Raw genomic sequence first — 21743 nt, forward strand, 5'->3', positions numbered from 1 at the left:
AAGTTTCATGTTCTTCTCTTCTTTTCTTTTTTTACCATTCTATTCCAATTTCCTGAATCTTTCTTAGACACTTCTACACTATGTTTAATTCTCATTATCGAAGTATATATTTTAAAAATAAGATTTCTCGTTTTTCTTTCCAACATATCTGTTTGGCTCACTTTCAGATATATCATCTCGGTTTAATTCTGCCTTCTTCTGTATCTGTCTTTTTTTTAGATGAGCCTAAAATATTTTTAGCAATAAATCACTGTAATTATAGTAGTGACGATCACCTTGTATTTCGGAATAAGGGTACGTGATTACTCCAGTAAAGATCTTTCAAGAACTTCACTCAGCTCTGATTTTGTACCCCAAGCATAAAGCATGATTTCAAGTTGTGTGTGCAACATTTTTATTTTAGTGTCTGATGCTTTGGCTCATGGTTTATCACAGACTAGAATCTCTTTGTCTAATTTCTCTTCAAATCTTCATTTGCCTCTACTTTTCAGATGAAATGCTCACATCCCTAAGAATCTATACCCACCTCTTCCAAGGTTTAGTCGCTTCTTTTTTCCTTTTATATATGTGGTATAAAATGTCTATTTTTTATAGACTTTATTTTTTTTATTATTATTTTAGTATTTATTTGGTTGCGTTGAGTCTTAGCTGTGGCAGGCGGGCTCCTTAGTTGCAGCTTGCTGGCTCCCCAGTTGTGGCACACAGGCTCCTTAGTTGTGGCATGTGAACTCTTAGTTGCAGCATGCATGTGGGATCTAGTTCTCTGACCATGGATTGAACCCAGGCCCCCTGCACTGAGATCATGATGTCTTAACCACTGTGTCACCAGGGAAGTCCCAAAATGTCTATTTTTATAATTGATTTTAACTCATCACTTATATATGCCATCATCAGTGTACATCAACCAATCAGGGGCAGGAACTACACAGGGGTTTTCTCCACTTGTCTTATAACAGAACTTTCCACACAGTAGATACTCAAATGTTAGATGAATTGAATTGTAAGTTACATAAATTGTTTTTGAAAATGTTTATATATAATCTTAATCTTAGAGGATTTCAATATTTTGAGTCATAATAGGAAACAAAATGAACACTATTTTTTTGAGAGAAATCTAAATATTTCTTCATGTAAATACATAATTAAAACAGATTTAATTATATATATTTTGAAATTTTCATGTGGCAGAGACAAAGCTAGTACTTTCTGACAAATTACAGGAAGGAAAAGCGGGAAATGAAGACTATAAAGTGAAAATAATTATTTCATGGAATGAAATGAATTCATTTCAAGAAACTAAACAACTGTATTGGACTTTTTAACACTTTATTCCATCCTCACTTTATCTGACAGGATTGCCAGCAATGTGGGTTTAAAACAAAGGTAGTTTTACTTAGAAATAAATATCACCTTGTGCCAAAAGAGAAAATGTGCATGACAGAAACAAAAGCAAAAATAAACAAGCGGGACCTAATCAAACTTCAAAGCTTTCACACAGCAGAGGAAACCACCAACAAAACAAAGAGACAACCTACAGACTGGGAGAAAATATTTGCAAATGAAGCAACTGACAAAGGATTTATCTCCAACATATACTTGCAGGTCGTGCAGCTCAATATCAAAAAACCAAAAAACCCAATCCAAAAATGCGCAGAAGATCTAAATAGACATTTCTCCAAAGAAGACATACGGATGGCCAATAGGCACATGAAAAGATGCCCAACATCACCAATTCTTTGAAAAATGCAAATCAAAACCAAAATGAGGTATCACCTCATACCTGTCAGAATGGCCATCATCAAAAAGTCTACAAACAATAAATGCTGGAGAGGGTGTGGAGAAAAGGGAGCCCTTCTGCACTGTTGGTGGGAATGTAAATTGGTGCAGCCACTGTGGAGAACAGTATGGTGGCTTCTTAAAAAAACTGCAAATACAGTTACCATATGATCCAGCAATTCCACTCCTGGGCATATACCCGGAGAAAACTAATTCAAAAACATATGTGCACCCCAATGTTCATAGCAGCACTATTTACGGTAACCAGGACATGGAAGCAACCTAAGTGTCCATTGACAGATGAGTAGATAAAGAAGATGTACATTTATACAGTGGAATATTACTCAGCCATAAAAAAGAATGAATTATTGCCATTGGCAGAAACATGAATGGACCTAGAGATTATCATACTGAGTGAAGTAAGTCACATAAAGATAAATATTATATGATACCACTTATATGTGGAATTTTAAAAATAATACAAATGAACTTATCTACCAAACAGAAACAGACTCACAGACATAGAAAACAAACTCTTGGTTACCAAAGGGGAAAGAAAGGGGGAGAAAAATTAGGAGTATGGGATTAACAGATACATACCACTATATATAAAATAAACAGTAAGGATTTACCATATAGCATAGGGAACTATATTCAATACCTTGTAATAACTTATTATGGAAAAGAATCTGAAATATATGTGTATATATATATATATATAACTGAATCACTTTGCTGTACACCTAAAACTAACACAATATTGTAAATCAACTATACTTCAATTAAAAAAAAAGAGTGGACAAAAGGTACAGGGAATGGATATTATTCAAATTCAATCAAATACAGTTTCTAAATTATAAGGCAAATACAATAAAGGACTAAAACTTAGCTGGCTATAATTAAAAGGCACATACTCTTCTAGGCACCATGAAAATATCCCCTTGAATCTACACATCAAATATGAGAGGGAGAGATTATTTTCTTCCATTTACTGTTGAACAACTGAGACAAAAACATACTGTATAGCACAGGGAGGTCAGCTCGGTGCTTTGCGACGACCTAGAGGGGTGGGATAGGGAGGGTGGGAGGGAGGCTCAAGAGGGAGGGGATATGGGGATGTATGTCTGCATGTGGCTGATTCACTTTGTTGTGTGACAAGGCTAGCACAGTACTGTGAAGCAGTTATACTCCAATAAAGATTAAAAAAAAAAAAAAGGTACCCGGTAATTGCCCCAATCACACAACCAGTAAAGCGCAGAGCTTCTGCAAAAATCCAAGTCTTGCAAACTATTATATATATAGGATGGATAAACAACAAAGTTGTACTGTACAGCAAAGGAACTATATTCAATACCTGGTGATAAACCATAACGGAAAAGAATACGAAAAAGAATATGTATGTATAACTGAATCATTTTGCTGTGCAGCAGAAATTAACACAACATTGTAAATCAACTCTACTTCAATAAATAAATTTTTAAAAAATCCAAGTCTTTTCCATATACTACACTGCACTCCCCCACCCTCCATCATCCCAAATTCTTTTTTTTTTAATTTTAGAATTTTATCTATTTTTTTTATACAGCAGGTTCTTATTAGTTATCCATCTTATACATATTAGTGTATATATGTCAAGACTTGCCTCACGCACTGCATTGCTCTGGAGTTCTGATGTAGGGAGAAGTAATAAGACATAAAATTATTGGTTTCTGTTCATCTACTCTCTCTGTTTTCTTCTTTCCTCCCTTCCCTCTTTCCTTTCAACTTCCATAGTAATTGTTGATCCATAAGTCGCAATTCGAATTAATCCTACAGAGGATTAATATGTCAAGTATCTTCATGATGATGCATCTCTTTTAATAGCAGAAAATACTTTCTTTCAAAATATACAAATATTACATAAGATATGTCCTCAAGAAACATCAGGGTTTTCTTTTTTTCAGGAAAGAAACAAAATACTACTTCCAATATGCATTTCTTATCATTGTTTATTCTGAATAAATAAATGTATATGTGTGTGTTTTATAAATAAAAATGCTTTTATAAAACCAGATAGATAAGATATAATGTGCTTAAGGTCTAGAATATCAGGATGGTCCACACACACATATAAATTCTTGTTGTTGACATGAACTGAAAAACAAACAAAAATATGTAGCTATATAGGCTCCTTTTCTTGCACAGATAAAGTGGATTTTTCCAAAAACACCATCAAATCCGTTGTCTTAGGATGCCAAGCGGTTGCAGGACAAAAGGTTCTATTACTCCTTCTCTGCCTCTCTAATTTCATACCCCGTGTCATGATGTATTTATGTACAAATTGTCTAATTGTCACTAGATCATCTTCATACTTCAGTATGTAAATCTCCACGACAGTTCAAAGGAGGCCTTTCTGCCACAGACATGTGCTTTAGAGGTACTGCTTTCTACCCCGTCTCAAATATACTTTCCTTTTGTTCATAAAATGCTCACGAATTTCAAGGGCAGAAAATGACATTCAACTGTGTCAGGCAGAAAGGGCCCCAGCAAAGATGATTCTTTGCTCTTTGTGTTCATTTATGGCGTTTTAGGACATTGATCATGTAAATGTGTGCTTGCGGAATTTTAAGGTCTGATGTATCCTGTTGGAGGGGGAACGGAAAAATTTACTAATCAGACTCAGGTCATTACCTGCCTAACTTAAACTTGGATGATCATTTTTTTTTTTTTTTAAATAATTGAAAGCTGATAGAGATCAGTGAAGGGAGATTTATAATAGGACACAGGGCTTCCCTGGTGGCGCAGTGGTTGGGAGTCCGCCTGCCGATGCAGGGGACGCGGGTTCGTGCCCCGGTCCGGGAAGATCCCACATGCCGCGGAGCGGCTAGGCCCCTGAGCCATGGCCGCTGAGTCATGGCCGCTGACCCTGTGAGTCCGAAGCCTGTGCTCCGCAACGGGAGAGACCACAACAGTGAGAGGCCCGAGTACCGCAAAAAAAAAAAAAAAAAAAAAGATATATAATAGGACACAAACTTCATTTTTAAGCCTCTGTCTGAGGGCACTGATAGAATCAAATACTTTTGCGTTCTTTGAAGAATATAAATTGTTTCATGGCTGGCCGTTCCCTGGGACTTGGTTATTCACTGTCGGGGATCAGAGATAAGGACTGGGGTGTTCAGCTGAAATGAGAGGTGTGTACAGTGTTGATAAAAATCAGAGGCCCTTCTGACACTAATGGGCCCATCAAACAGCTCCCCAATACAAATAGCTTCCCCAGCTCTTTGGAATCAAGCAACTTCACTTTCTTAGAGGCGAAGGAATTGTCCTACCCGTCCTGCCTTCCAAGATGGGGCCAGGCTTTGGGGTATTATGCAGCTAGCTTTTCTGGGGCACAGGGGAGCTTTCCTTCAATACATCCCCTGGAAACAGCAAAGACTTTTAGGATTCCACTTTGGAATTCTGCCATCAGACCAGGGGAAAACTAAAGGAAACTCTTAATCTTTCATGTTTCTTCCCAATCTAGCATTTGTAATAGATATGGGTTTCAGGTGAAGTGGACGGGTATGGATTCCGTACCCGATTCTAAATCGGTTTTGCTCACAGTAACATGTTCAGATTTGATTAATAATGAGATGACTTGAGTATAGCACAGAGAACTCTTCTCAATATTATGTAACAACCTAAATGGGAAAAGAATTTGGAAAAGAATAGATACATGTATATGTATAACTGAATCACTTTGCTGTACATCTGAAACTATCACAACATTGTTAATCAGCTATACTCCAATATAAAATAAAAAGTTAAAAAATATATATATATATATAAATTAATGAGATGACTTGTAAGGGAATATTGTTACATGTGGTCCACTCTGGCCCACAGTGCCCTTTACTAATCAACCCCGAGTATTTGGGAAAATGTTGGCATGTCCCTCCTAAAGAGTTATTAGCAAGTTTCCTTAGCATTCGTCCTAGTTACCCTAAGTCCTATGGAAATATTTGCTTTTGTTCTATATTTATTTTTCTGACTCAGACAATATATTAGCATTCCTCTGCTAAAATGAAAGATGGTATTCTTTGGGGAGTCTTGTAGCAACTTGAGAATAGATACAGATTTAGATGTCCATATACAAATATTAGGCTACACACACAGAGCTGCACACAAAACCTGGTATAAACCACTCAAAGCAAACCACAAACATTTACCCCCCACTCCGTCTCCATCAAAAGTCTCAACTCCTGTGCTTCCATCAACCACTCAACCCCATAGAAACAGGCCCACATCACTTACCTAAGGCAGAATCAGCACTATTTGCTTTGCTTCAGGACCTCAGCCTTGTCAACACGGACGGTTCACACATGTGGAGCTGGGGGGCCAGAAGCAATACAGCTGGAATCTGCGAGTTCCTGTAATTAGTCTTCATCCCTCAGAGGACAGAGGAGGAAATTACAGTAAGTGAGGTTTCCTAATTTTTCCAAAGTTGCAGAGTTCATCCCATTAATAAGAGGGCAAACTGAGACAGTGTACACCTACAATGAATATAATGTGATATGTCAGTTATCTCTCAAGTAAACCAAAAAAGAGCAAAGGTATTAAAATCTAGTTCTTAGCCTTCCAGCTCTCTCTCTCCACTCAGAAAAAAACTGACTGAGTTTCTCATGTGTGTGAGGTCTTTAGCTGAGTTCCATTGATGAATTAGGTGACTAAAATAGAACCAGTCCCTTTCCCAATGGTATTTGGGGAGACAGATGGTAAACAAGAAATTAAAAGGTCGTTTAAGTTCCATGGTAGGAAAAACACTGATTTCAGAGAGGGCTACATGCCCCTGTATGGCTTGAATGGATTGTAGGAGAAATTATAATGCATGACCACATATATTTATTCTAATCAGGGCACTAATCCTGTGTGAGGACCCCACCCTCATGAACTCATCTAAATCTAATCAGCTCCCCATGTCCAAACACCATCATAAGGGGGGTTAGCACCTCAGAATATGAATTTGGGGAAACACAGATATTCATCCAGATCATGTATGTGATGTACGTCTGTTCCTCAGAAAACTAAAAACAGAATTACCATATGACCCAACAATCCCACTCCTGGCCGTATATTGAGACAAATCTATAAATTGAAAAGATACACGCATCCCTACGTTCACTGCAGCACTATTTACAATAGCCCAAACATGAAAACCACCTAGGTGTCCATCGAGAGATGGATGGATAAAGAAGATGTGGTACATATATACAATGGAATACTACTCGGCCATAAAAAAGAATGAAATAATGCCATTTGCAGCAACATGGATGGACTTAGAGATGATCATATTAAGTGAAGTCAGTCAAAGAAATATACCATCTGATATCATTTATAGGTGGAATCTAAAATACAGCACAAATGAACTTATCTACAAAACAGAAACAGACTCACAGATGGCGAGAACAGGTTTGCGGTTGTCAAGGCGTGGCGGGGGGAGGGAGGGATGGATTGGGAGTCCGGGATTAGCAGACGTAAACTAGTATATATAGGATGGATAAACAATGAGGTCCTGCTATATAGCACAGGGAACTATATTCAATATCCTATGATAGTGGCTTCCCTGGTGGCACAGGGGTTAAGAATCCGCCTGCCAATGCAGGGGACACGGGTTCGAGCCCTGGTCCGGGAAGATCCCACATGCCGTGGAGCAACGAAGCCCGCGCGCCACAACTACTGAGCCTGCGCTCTAGAGCCCGTGAGTCACAACTACTGAGCCGCACACCTAGAGCCCATGCTCTGCAACAAAAGAAGCCACCGCCATGAGAAGCCCATGCACTACAACAAAGAGTAGCCCCTGCTCGCCACAACTAGAGAAAGCCCGCGTGCAGCGACGAAGACTCAACAGAGGCAAAAATAACTAACTAAATAAAATTTTTCTTTTAATTAAAAACAAGAAAAAAGAATGTCTCTGTGTGTATAACTGAGTCACTTTGCTGTACAGCAGAGACTGGCACAAGATTGTAAATCAATTAGACTTCAATAAAAAAATGTATGTCTAGATACACTGGATATATTTATTTATCATAAATATAACTATTTTATGCATAATATGCATTTATACTTAATACAAATATTTGTGTTTTATTTATATACATAAGTATATATGTATATGCAATACGTATGGATATACACATTGTATAAAACATATATGCACACATCACATACATATGTGTACCCTTGCACGTGTGCCATAATGAATCAAGCTTCATGCTCGCATGGGGCCACCTGGAATGCAGCTTTCTGAATTAGATGAGACAATTCCATTCTAACCCGATATACTGAGCATTTCCATCCTGCCCAAATGCATCAGACAGAAAGATGAAAAGAGCACTTTTGCTGATCCCGATGTGTTCACAATCTCCTGGGCAGAAAGAGCTTGTTCTGTATTGCCTGGACGTGCACATGGATGGACTTCTAGCAGAAAAAGGATGTCTGAGGTTAGGGACTGGGGCGGACCCAAAGTGCCCAGTTAAAATAAACCAGTATTTATTTACGAAGGCCCTGCTATGTACCAAGTGTTTTCTATGTTTCACCGCATTCTATAGTTTTTGTAGTCTTGGAGATATTACTATCCTGGTTTTAGTGGAAAGGAAAACACAGCACAGAGAATTGACGTAAAGTTGGGACTGGAGAACTGGTAAGTCGGGGCCTGATTAGAACGCAGCTGTGCTTGTCACCCACTGCCATCAGCTTCCCTCCACCAGTGGTTTGCAGCCTGTGCTCCTCTGAGCCTTGAGATTCCACAGAGGAGGGAGACCCAGGGACCGGGGAACAAAGCCCTTGATTTTTCTGTCACGTGCTTTTGGCTCAGCATGCAATCCAATTGGGAGAAGATCCCACTGCTACGCCTGCATTTGGAATCCACGTGGCTGCACCATATTGAGGTCTGAGAGGCACATCCCATACCCACCTGTACCCCGGCTTTCTGTGTCCTTTCAGAATCATTGGATCCATGCTATCTGTATAATCCAGCATTCTAGGTTTCATTTTATGAGGGTCCTTCTAATCTTCAGGGTCCCTGCTCAATGATTTATTATCGGTCGATAAGATGTGCTTTTGTTTCGAAACAAAATCACGGACATAGAGAACAGACCTGAGGTTGCCAAGGGGGAGTCGGAGTAGTGGCAGGATAGACTGGAGGGATGGGTTGGGGGTGTGGGGTTAGCAGCTGCAAACTAGTACAGATAGGATGGATAAACAAGGTCCTACTGCAGAGCCCAGGGAACGATATTCAATATCCTGTGACAAACCATCATGGAAAAGAATATGTGTATGTGTATATATCTATATTATCTATCTATCTATATATATATACACACACACACACACATATATATATCATGTATAACTGAGTCACACCGTAATTCAACTATACTTCAATAAAAAAATTTTTAAAAAGAAGGTATACTTGTCTCCCTTTTTCCTATAAAAACTAAGGCATGGTCCCAACTTAATGATCCAGGGGAAAAGATACATAAAAACAACTTAACCAAAGAAGAGAACTGACACGAAGGGTCCTGCTGATGTGATGCGCTCTCGGTAACTGTCAGAGCCAGGCTAACCACCAGCCTCTGAATTTGTCTTAGCTGGTGGTTATCAGTAAGCACTGGACAGGTCTCCAAGGAAACCATGGTGTCTCCCCACAGCCACAGCATTCTCTTTCCCTACCCTCGCTTTGGAGGGTCTATTTTATAAACTCCGTATCTTCCATCCCCTCAAGGTAAGTGAAAGGCATCACTGATCTGTTTCATGTTCTAAAGCAGAAAGTTCTCCTGGGGTCAGGGGGCAGGACAGAAGACACTAAGATTTTTCTTTCTTAATGATATATTTATGCAGCTCATCTGTAAGAGCAGTATTTTTAAAACAGTCCTCATTTTCCCTAGCCAAGGGGTGTGATGTTGACTAAATCCAGTGGACCGGTGGCTTTTGAGGAGTGCCTCTGTCAACATCACTACCTAAAAATATCCTTTTCCTCCTTTATAAACTATTTTAGTCCTATTTCCACGACTCCTGCCCCCTGAACGCCAGTCTGGAAATCCTAGTGGCAGTGTGGCTAAGAACGTCGCCTGCCATACCAGCGAGCAAAGATGTTGCAGCCACCAAGCCCTCAGTCACTGCAGCCGCCCCCCTGAGGGCATTCAGGATGGAGAAAAACAGGATATTGGCCCCAGAGAACTAAGGTGCACATCAAAGGAATGATTTCAATGAGACCAGACTCTCGCATCTTCCCATACACAGAAATGCGCTACATTCATGAACTTGAGATGTCTGCTTCTCTCTAGTTAAATTAACAGTGACCTTTTGGTGTGGGCAGAAACCCCTACATATCCAGGCTCCTCCCCTACCTTTTTGGAGCAGTCCCTCAGAGCTATCTGAGACACTGCTTGCTGGGCTTAAGTCCTCAGAAACTCCGCCAAATACAACATAATTCTCAACTTTCAGGTTGTGCTTTTTTTTTTTTTTTTTCCAGTTGAGAGCAGCAACTGTCTACATGGGGATCAGAAATGATTCCATGGACAAATGCATTTGAAATGTTTGCTAATCAGACTATGCTGATGGATTTTAGTTGGTTTTTAAAAAATTTTTGTTGGAGTATAGTTGATTTACGATGTTGTGTTAGTTTCAGGTGTAGAGCAAAGTGAATCAGTTATACATATACATATATCCACTCTTTTCTTAGATTCTTTTCCCATATAGGCCAGTACAGAGTATTGAGTAGAGTTCCCTGTGCTATACAGTAGGTCCTTATTAGTTATCTATTATATATATAGTAGTGTGTATACGTCAATCCCAATCTTCCAGTTTATCCCTCCCACCCCTTACCCCTTGGTAACCGTAAGTTTGTTTTCTACATCTGTAACTCTATTTCCATTTGTAGATAAGTTCATTTGTACCCTTACCATATGATCCAGCAATCTCACTCCTGGGCATATATCCGGAGGAAACCATAATTTGAAAAGGTACCTGCACCCCAATGTTCATAGCAGCACTATTTACAATAGGCAAGACATGAAAGCAACTTAAATGTCGATCGACAGATGAATGGATAAAGAAGATGTGGTACATATGTACAATGGAATATTAACCATAAAAAAGAAAGAAAGAATGCCATTTGCAGTAACATGGATGGACCTAGAGATGATCATACTACGTGAAATCAGTCAAAGACAAATATCACATGATAGGACTCACATGTGGAATCTAAAAATTGGATTTTCGTTTTATAGAAAAAAGGTATGTACACATTTCCTTAGTTGTTCACTGTCGTGTATGAGGTAGGTTTTGAACACTGCATTTAATATCACTGATACACCTCCTTAGAAGAACTGTTTGCATGAATTAGAATCCATTCCCACCAGCTCCCCAGCGTGGAAAAACACGAACGTGAACGTGACAGCTACTAAAACAAACTGAAACAAAACGAAGGACAATGGATTTTTTTTTTCTTTAAAAATAATTTAACAGGGCTTCCCTGGTGGCAAAGTGGTTGAGAGTCCGCCTGCCGATGCAGGGGACGAATGTTCGTGCTCTGGTCCGGGAGGATCCCACATGCCGCGGAGCGGCTGGGCCCGTGAGCCACGGCCGCTAAGCCTGCGCGTCCGGAGCCTGTGCTCCGCAACGGGAGAGGCCACAACAGTGAGAGACCCGCGTACCGCAAAAAAATAAATAAATTAAATAAATAAATAATTTAACAGGATAATTCACTTTTACAGTCTTAGTTGAATGGATTATCGAAATTCTCCCACCGAAGGCTGCTTGAATTGAACATGAATACGAGCAGTGTGTTTAGTGCTCTCTGCAAAGTGTACTGATTCAGTATGTGGGCAAATAAGTCCTCCTGTTCATGACCACAATCAAAGGATCATCAAAGTGTCTCCCTAGCATTATGTTTTGTTAGCCAGTACACAGAAGTACATGGTGTAATTAAAAGTCCCCTTTTTTTCTAGGACAGGAAGAGGAAGGAAGGGGACAAAAAACATGAGAGGCAGGAGGTAGGAAGTCAGGAGGGAAAACAAGAAAAATCTCTGGGAAGGTATTTTTAATAACGGGAGAGAAACAAAAACAAAAACAGACATACCTGCACATTTGTGTCCAGATGTGGCATGATTCATTGGCCCTGGCTTTGGAAATGAGTTTCTGAGATGCGCTGACTGTTGTAATGGTCCCTTCCCTTAGGGCTACCGTGGACTCCACACTCCTAAGTCCACCTGCCCACAGGGAAGTGATTTCTTCTGTGTCTGCAAGTCTGAAAAACCACATACGGTTATCTTTAAAAAACACCTGAAATCGTTTTGTTGAATGAAGGGCAAGTTTTAAATTTACTCCAAATAATAATTCTATGATTAATTAATTCTAGCTAATTTCATGGCTTTTTGATCTTTAACTGATATTCCAAAATTATAACACTTATCAGTAGTAAACTTAAGTATGTTATATTTAACTATAAACATTTAACTATATACGTAATTATATATATAATCTATCAGTCATCTATCTATACGTCCATCTTATGTATCCATCCATCCATCTTATCTATCTTGTTTCTATCTATATATATATATCCATCTATCATCTATCAATCCATCTAATAATCTATCTACCCATCCATCATATCTATCTATCTATCTATATGCATACACATCAGCTATATAAAGAAAATTCACTCTCGAAATGACTGCCTATTTCTTCAGCATGCACGTGTCCCAGGAAAGATTTCCCCAAAATCTGCAGAGTGTTTGAAATATTCTGACCAAAACTACAGGGGATGTGGCACACCAGAAGCCATTTGGGGCACTCTGAGGGCCCCTCGAAGAACCCAACTGCCTTTGCAACCTGCATTGACATGGAGAGAGAGTCCCCTTCTGGTCAGGAGAGATGTGCTCATTTTAAGCCTCTCTGGGCAGAGAAAACCATCCAGGAGTTCTTCTAGGGGCCCTGAATCACAGGGTCTTACCAGGGAATAAGCTCTGAATTGCAGCTGCTGGTGACTGAGCTGATTCCTCTCCATCCCCTCCCTGCATCGAGGCTGCCTTAGGGAAAGCAGCAGCTGGATGTGTTTACGAGGCATCTGTAAATGATTCTCCCGGGCTAACACTAGCATGGCCCGCTATTCAGTAAATAAAATGCAATCTCTCCAGGCTGCGCCGGTTGCCTCGCAGGACTGATATCTACCTGGAGGCTAGCAGAGCTCTATCCAATTTTGACCATGAGAAATTATATTCCAGATTTGATTTGAAGCTGGAATACCATACTCTTGAAATAATGGCCTGGATGACCATAGTTTATGTTATAACTCTATCTCCCGTTGTTAGAAATAAAATCTCTTTCTCAAAATAAAGATACAGTGGTATCAGATCAAATGTGGCAGAGAACAAAGAGAAATACGCTGGTCCAGGGACAGCGTCGAATGAGCACAGGAGGCCATGTAGAATCTAGAAATACAAAGAGCTTTCTCGCAGCAGAAATGTAGCAAGTCAGTTACTCTGGTTGTTTGTGGATCTTACAGAGGGAGATGACCCTGGATATTAAAACATGAACCAAGATAACTTCAACCCTCATTTACCTTCCCATTCAAGAGAGATCACTTCTGCATGGTGAATTAAATCAGGGGGCTGGGAGCTCAAATGTAATCATGTTTTGTGGACCTCAAGACCTCTTGCATAGAATCACAGCAAACAAAGGGTTCAGTTCAGACCCTGAAACTAATTACTGGACAGTCTCTCTGCAAAAACACCACCCTGCAGTTTCTGAATGTGAAAAAATGGGCACAGACTTCAGACCTGTGGATATTCATATGTTTTCACATGCAACCATATGCTCCTTGCTGAGGTTTTCAATCCATTTTATGAGAGCACGCACACACACACGCACGCGCGCGCGCACACACACACACACACACACACACACACACGGTAATGAATGTCTCATATATTTCCTCCAATGAATTCTCGTTCTGTCCTGAAACAGGTACTTGTCTTTAGAAATAATCTTTGTATACTACTAGAATCTAAATAGGAAGAGATGATCAAGATAGTTATTTGTGGGAAATACTGTGTGTAATTCATTTTTAACTAAATATGTGCCCGTTGTCAGGTAGCAAAATGAACAGCTAATGGGTAGGGTGCTTTGGAATTTGCACAGTCCTTTGGCAGTGCTTATGTCCAGAATTAGTTTTCAAATGTGGATCCAAGTCACCTCCTATGTGTTACGAATCAGCCACAAGTCCATGGGCGAGTTTCTTCCTCCTTCTAATGTCCCCTGTTCTAAGGTACAGACATGCTATGTAGATAAGAATTAACATGTGTAGAATATGTGATGTAAAATCTGGTGATGGAGCCTATTTGGATGATGAGGAGATGAGAAGGAAGAAGATACTGAAATACATTTGCTCTCTTGGGCAGAATTCCTGTGAGGCAGCACCTGATGCATGTGACTTATTCATAAAAGATTGTAAGCAAGACATTGCCAGGAGATTGATTCAATATGGCGGAGTAGAAGGACGTGCTCTCACTCCCTCTTGTGAGAGCACCGGAAACACAACTAACTACTGAACAGTCATCAACAGGAAGACACTGGAACTCGCCAAAAAGATACCCCACAACCGAAGGCAAAGGAGAAGCCACAATGAGATGGTATGAGGGGTGCAATCACAGTAAAATCAAATCCCATAACTGCTGGGTGGGTGACTCACACACTGGAGAACACTTATACCACAGAAGTCCACCCACTGGAGTGAAGATTCTGAGCCCCACATCAGGCTTCCCAACCTGGGGGTCTGGCAACAGGAGGAGGAATTCCTAGAGAATCAGACTTTGAAGGCTAGTGGGAATTGATTGCAGGAATTTGACAGGACTGAGGGAAATAGAGACTCCACTCTTGGAGGGCACACACAAAGTAGTGTCTGCATCAGGACCCAGGGGAAGGAGCAATGACCCCAGGGGAGACTGAACCAGACCTACCTGCTAGTGGTGCAGGGTTTCCCGCAGAAGCAGGCATGGGGACAAGGACACTGGCAGCAGAAGGACACTGGCAGCAGAAGTTCTGGGAAGTACTCCTTGGCATGAGCCCTCCCAGAGTCCACCATTAGCCCCACTAAAGAGCTGGGGTAGGCTCCAGTGTTGGGTTTCCTCAGGCCAAACAACCAACAGGGACAGAACGCAGCCCCACCCATCAGCAGACAAGCAGATTAAAGTTTTACTGAGCTCTGCCCAGCAGAGCAACACCCAGCTCTACCCACCACCAGTCCCTCCCATCAGTAAACTTTGCACAAGCCTCTTAGATACCCTCATAAACCAGAGGGCAGACAGCAGAAGCAAGAAGAACTACAATCCTGCAGCCTGTGGAACAAAAACCACATTCACAGAAAGACAGACAAAATGAAAAGGCAGAGGGCTATGTAACAGATGAAGGAACAAGATAAAACCCCAGAAAAACAACTAAATGGAGTGGAGATAGGCAACCTTCCAGAAAAAGAATTCAGAATAATGATAGTGAAGATGATCCAGGACCTCAGAAAAAGAATGGAGGCAAAGATTGAGAAGACGCAAGAAACGTTTAAGAAAGACCTAGAAGAAAAAACACTTAGAAGAATTAAAGAACAAACAGAGATGAACAATACAATAACTGAAATGAAAAATACACTAGAAGGAATCAATAGCAGAATAACTTAGGCAGAAGAATGGATAAGTGACCTGGAAGACAGAATGGTGGAATGCACTGCTGCAGGACACAATAAATAAAAAAGAATGAAAAGAAATGAAGACAGCCTAAGAGACCTCTGGGACAACATTAAATGCAACAACATTTGTATTATAGGGGTCCCAGAAGGAGAAGAGAGAGAGAAAGGACCTGAACAAATATTTGAAGAGATTATAGTCGAAAACTTCCCTAACAAGGGAAAGGAAATAGCCACCCAAGTCGAGGAAGCACAGAGAGACCTAGGCAGGATAAACCCAAGGAGAAACATGCCGAGACACATAGTAATCAAACTGACAAAAATTAAAGACAAAGAAAAATTATTGAAAGCAGCAAGGGAAAAATGACAAATAACATACAAGGGAACTCCCATAAGGTTAACAGCTGATTTCTCAGCAGAAACTCAACAAGCCAGAAGGGAGTAGCATGACATATTTAAAGTGATGAAAGGGAAGAACCTACAACCAAGATTACTCTACCCAGCAAGGATCTCATTCAGATTCGATGGAGAAATCAAAAGCTTTACACACAAGCAAAAGCTAAGAGAATTCAACACCACCAAACCAGCTCTACAAAAAAAGCTAAAGGGTCGTCTCTAAGTGGGAAACACAAGAGATGAAAAGGACCTACAAAAACAAACCCAAAACAATTAAGAAAATGGGCATAGGAACATACATATGGATAATTACCTAAACTTGAATGGATTAAATGCTCCAACCAAAAGACACAGGCTTGCTGAATGGATACAAAAACAAGACCCATATGTATGCTGTCTGCAAGAGACCCACTTCAGACCTAGGGACACATACAGACTGAAAGTGAGGGGATGGAAAAAGATATTCCATGCAAATGGAAATCAAAAGAAAGCTGGAGTCGCAACACTCATATAAAATAAAATAGACTTTAAAATAAAGAATGTTACAAGGGACAAGGAAAAACACTACATAATGATCAAGGGATCGATCCAAGAAGAAGATATAACAATCATAAATATATAATGCACCCAACATAGGAGCACAACAATACATAAGGCAAATGCTAACAGCTATAAAAGAGGAAATTGACAGTGACACAATAATAGTCAGGGACTTTAACACCTCACTTACACAAATGGACAGATCATCCAGACAGAAAATTAATTAAGGAAACACAAGCTTTAAATAACACAAGAGACCAGATAGATTTAATTGATATTTACAGGACATTCCATCCGAAACAGCAGATTACACTTTCTTCTCAAGTGCACATGGAACATTCTCCAGGATAGATCACATCTTGGGTCACAAATCAAGCCTCAGTAAATTTAAGAAAATTGAAACCATATCAAGCATCATTTCTGACCACAATGCTATGAGATAGGAATCAATTACAGGGAAAAAAACGTAAAAAACACAAACACATGGAGGCTAAACCAGACGTTACTAAATAACCAAAAGATCACTGAAGAAATCAAAGAGGAAATCAAAAAATACCTAGAGACAAATTACAAGGAAAACACAATGATCCATAACCTATGGGGTGCAGCAAAAGCAGTTCTAAGAGGGAAGTTTATAGCAATACAAGCCTACCTCAAGAAACAAGAAAAATCTCAAATAAACAATCTAACTTTACACCTAAAGGAACTAGAGAAAGAAGAACAAACAAAACCCAAAGTTAGTAGAAGGAAAGAAATCATAAAGATCAGAGCAGAAATAAATGAAAAGGAAATGAAGGACACATTAGCAAAGATCAATAAAACTAAAAGCTGGTTCTTTGAGAAGATAAACAAAATTGATAAACCATTAGCCACACGCATCAAGAAAAAGAGGGAGAGGACTCAAATCAATAAAATTAGAAATGAAAAAGGAGAAGTTACAACAGACACCGCAGAAATACAAAGCATCCTAAGAGACTACTACAAGCAACTCTATGCCAATAAAATAGACAACCTGGAAGAAATGGACAAAGTTTTAGAAAGGTATAACCTTCCAAGACTGAACTGGGAAGAAACAGAAAATATGAACAGACCAATCACAAGTAATGAAGTTGAAACTGTGATTAAAAATCTTCCAACAAACAAAAGTCCAGGACCAGACGGCTTCACAGGAGAATTCTAGCAAACATTTAGAGAAGAGCTAACACCCATCCTTCTCAAACTCTTCCAAAAACCTGCAGAGGAAGGAACACTCCCAAACTCATTCTATGGGGTGACCATCACCCTGTTATCAAAATCAGTTAAAGATACTACAAAAAAAGAAAATTACAGACCAATATCACCGATGGATATAGATGCAAAAATCCTCAACAAAATACTAGCAAACAGAATCCAACAACACACTGAAAGGATCATACACTATGATCAAATGGGATTTATCCCAGGGATGCAAGCATTTTTCAGTATACACAAGTCAATCAGTGTGGTACACCTTATTAACAAATTGAAGGAGAAAAACCACATGATCATCTCAATAGATGCAGAAAAAGCATTTGACAAAATTCAACATGCATTTATGATAAAAACTCCCCAGAAAGTGGGCATAGAGGGAACTTACCTCAACATAATAAAGGCCATATATGACAAACCCACAGCAAACATCATTCTCAATGGTGAAAAACTGAAAACATTTCTTCTAAGATCAGGAAAAAGACAAGGATGTCCACTCTCGCCACTATTATTCAACATACCTTTGGAAGCTCCAGCCATGGCAATCAGAGAAGAAAAAGAAATAAAAGGAATACAAATTGGAAAAGAAGAAGTTAAACTGTCATGGTTTGCAGATGACATGATACTATACATAGAGAATCCTAAAGATGCCACCAGAGAACTACTAAAGCTAATCAACGAATTTGGTAAAGTTGCAGGATACAAAATTAATGCACAGAAATCTCTGGCATTCCTATACACGAAGGATGAAAAATCTGAAAGAGAAATTAAGGAAGCACTCCCATTTACCATTGCAACGAAAAGGATAAAATACCTAGGAATAAACCTACCTAGGGAGACAAAAGACCTGTCTGCAGAAAACTATAAGATACTGATGAAAGAAATTAAAGATGATACAAACAAATGGAGAGATATACCATGTTCTTGGATTGGAAGAATCAACATTGTGAAAATGACTATACTACCCAAAGCAATCTACAGATTCAATGCAATCCCTATCAAATTACCAATGGCATTTTTTACAGAACTAGAACAAAAAATCTTAAAATTTGTATGGAGACACAAAAGACCCCAAATAGCCAAAGTAGGCTTGAGGGGAAAAAACAGAGCTGGAGGAATCAGGCTCCCTGACTTCAGACTATACTACAAAGCTACAGTAATCAAGACAATATGATACTGGCACAAACACAGAAATATAGATGAATGGAACAGGATAGAAAGCCCAGAGATAAACCCATGCACTTATAGTCAACTAATCTATGACAAAGAAGGCAAGGATATATAATGGAGAAAAGACAGTCTCTTCAATAAGTGGTGCTAGGAAAACTGGACAGCTACATGTAAAGGAATGAAATTAGAACACTCCCTAACACCATACACAAAAATAAACTCAAAATGGATTAAAGACCTAAATGTAAGACCAGACACTATAAAACTCTTAGAGAAAAACATGGGAACAACACTCTTTGACATAAATCACAGCAAGATCTTTTTTGATCCACCTCCTAGAGTAATGGAAATAAAAACAAAAATAAATGGGACCTAATGAAATGTAAAAGCTTTTGCAAAGCAAAGGAAACTACAAAGAAGATGAAAAGACAACCCTGAGAACGGGAGAAAATATTTGCAAATGAAGCAACGGACCAAGGATTAATCTCCAAAATATATAAACAGCTCATGCAGCTCAATATTAGAAAAACAAAGAATCCAATCAAAAAATGGGCAGAAGACCTAAACAGACATTTCTCCAAGGAAGACATACAGATGGCCAAGAAGCACATGAAAAGTTGCTCAACATCACTAATTATTAGAGAAGTGAAAATCAAAACTACAATGAGGTATCACCTCACACCAGTTAGAATGGGCATCATCAGAAAATCTACAAACAACAAATGCTGGAGAGGGTGTGGAGAAAAGGGAACCCTCTTGCTCTGTTGGTGGGATGTAAATTGATACAGCCACTATGGAGAACAGTATGGAATTTCCTTAAATAACTAAAAATAGAATTATCATATGACCCAGCAATCCCACTACTGGGCATATACCCAGAGAAAAGCATAATTCAAAAAGACATATGCACCCCAATGTTCATTGCAGCACTGTTTACAATAGCCAGGAGATGGAAGCAACCTAAGTGTCCATCAACAGATGAATGGATAAAGAAGATGTGGTACATATATACAATGGAATATTACTCAGCCATAAGAAGGAATGAAATTGAGTCATTTGTAGAGACATGGATGGATCTAGTGACTGTCATAGCAAGTGAAGTAAATCAGAAAGAGAAAAACAAATATCATATATTAACGCATAGATGTGGAACCTAGAAAATGGTACAGATGAACTGGTTTGCAGGGCAGAGGCACAGATGTAGAGAACAAACGTATGGACACCAAGGGGGGAAAGTGGCGGGGGGGGGGGATGGTGGTGGGATGAATTGGGAGATTGGGATTGACATGTATATACAAATATGTATAAAATGGTTAAGTAATAAGAACCTGCTGTAGAAAAAAATAAATAAAATGAAATTTTCAAAAAACAAAACCTAAAAAAACAAAAAGACATTGCCGGGTAAGAAGTTAAGGCACATTGTAGCTTCAGCTGGAGTTCAGCTCCACCCTGATCCTACAGGGAGCTCTGGAGTGTGAAGAATGGGGATGCTCATCAACAACCTATAATTCACTAAGCAGCCCCCAGAACCACGAATGATGCAGCCTCAGGTGCCAATAGCACCAAAGCTGGAACACTCTCGAAGGACATTTTTCTGGAGAAGAATGATGTTGTGTGTGATCAGCACACAGGGCAGCTGGTGATTATGTACAATGACCCCATGAAGGGAATCCGGAGGGGTGACAGAAGCAGTGTCCACTAGCGTTGGTCTGTCTGTATTGGGCAACTATTTCAGAAGGGGAACCATTTTTACAATAGTTTCCAATAAATCTCAAGGTTGCAATTCTTTCAAAGTAATGAACTTACGTTCACACTCCATGAATGGCTTCTGAAGAGAGACAGTCAGGTGATGGTAACCCAGCATAGCCGGAAACTTCGTTTTGCCAAGGACTTGACCCCAACTGCAAAATTAATGGAAGTGCTGCAGGGAAGTTCGGAAGGAGCTGATGTACCTTGAGGAAGCAGTGACAAGTCACTGCTGTGAGGGGGTTTCTTTGCAGAGTCCGGATGGTTGTTCCCCTAGGGATTCCATTAACATAATTGAAGGGAGGATTTATTGTGTTCTGGTTAAGTGGAATGAAAGGGGCTAATTAGAAGCTGCCCTTCTTGGGACATTAATTTAATCTTGAAATTCTTAAGAGCAGAGAGGGGACAGGCTTAAATGTTATACACAATATACGTCTCCAGTTCTCTTGAAGAGAGGGACCGTGGCTTCAGTCCATCTGAATTAGTCATGAGTCCGTAGTATATTTTTATGCATTTAAGTAGTGAGACTATTTTCCGTTTTTCTCCATGATTGATACATCAGAAACATGACAAAATAAAGCAAAGAGTACCTATTTGGGAAATACGTGGATTTTCCAGAATGATACAACGTCTTGGTCTTTCTTCTGTGACTTTGAGAATACACAGTAGAATGTGCAGTAACACATTTTTCATATTAAAGGGTGTTCAGGTTAATCCCCCCGATCACTTGTGATTTCATTCATTTCTAAGCCAACATGTTAATTTTAAAAATATATGTATTAGGGGCTTCCCTGGTGGCGCAGTGGTTGAGAGTCCGGCTGCCGATGCAGGGGACGCGGGCTCATGCCCCGGTCCGGGAAGATCCCACATGCCGCGGAGCGGCTGGGCCTGTGAGCCATGGCCGCTGAGCCTGCGCGTCCGGAGCCTGTGCTCCGCAATGGGAGAGGCCACAGCAGTGAGAGGCCCGTGTACCGCCAAAAAAAAAAAAAAAAAAAAAAAAAAAAAATATATATATATATATATATATATGTATTAAATATATAATATAAAGTATATTAAAATTAAAAATATATTGATGGAGAAATCAAAAGCTTTACAGACAAGCAAAAGCTAAGGGAATTCAGCACCACCACACCAGCTCTAAAACAAATGCTAAAGGAACTTCTCTAAGTGGAAAAGAAAAGGCTACAAC

At 39.6% G+C, this 21743-nt stretch overlaps 1 long non-coding RNA gene across 1 annotated transcript in view; it reads right to left on the reverse strand.

The window, feature by feature from the left end:
* Window positions 1–6064: 6064 nt before the first annotated feature.
* Window positions 6065–21743, reverse strand: part of LOC307180458 — a 40730-nt gene continuing 25051 nt past the window's right edge. Inside the window, exons 6-7 of the long non-coding RNA XR_013825738.1 lie at window positions 11876–12043; window positions 6065–6287 (exon numbers count right to left, since the gene is read on the reverse strand). This is a non-coding gene — a long non-coding RNA (uncharacterized lncRNA). The remainder of the gene's footprint in view (window positions 6288–11875; window positions 12044–21743) is intronic.

Source organism: Stenella coeruleoalba, assembly GCF_951394435.1.
Source record: "Stenella coeruleoalba genome assembly, chromosome: X".
In the NCBI taxonomy this organism is placed as follows: Eukaryota; Metazoa; Chordata; class Mammalia; order Artiodactyla; family Delphinidae; genus Stenella; species Stenella coeruleoalba.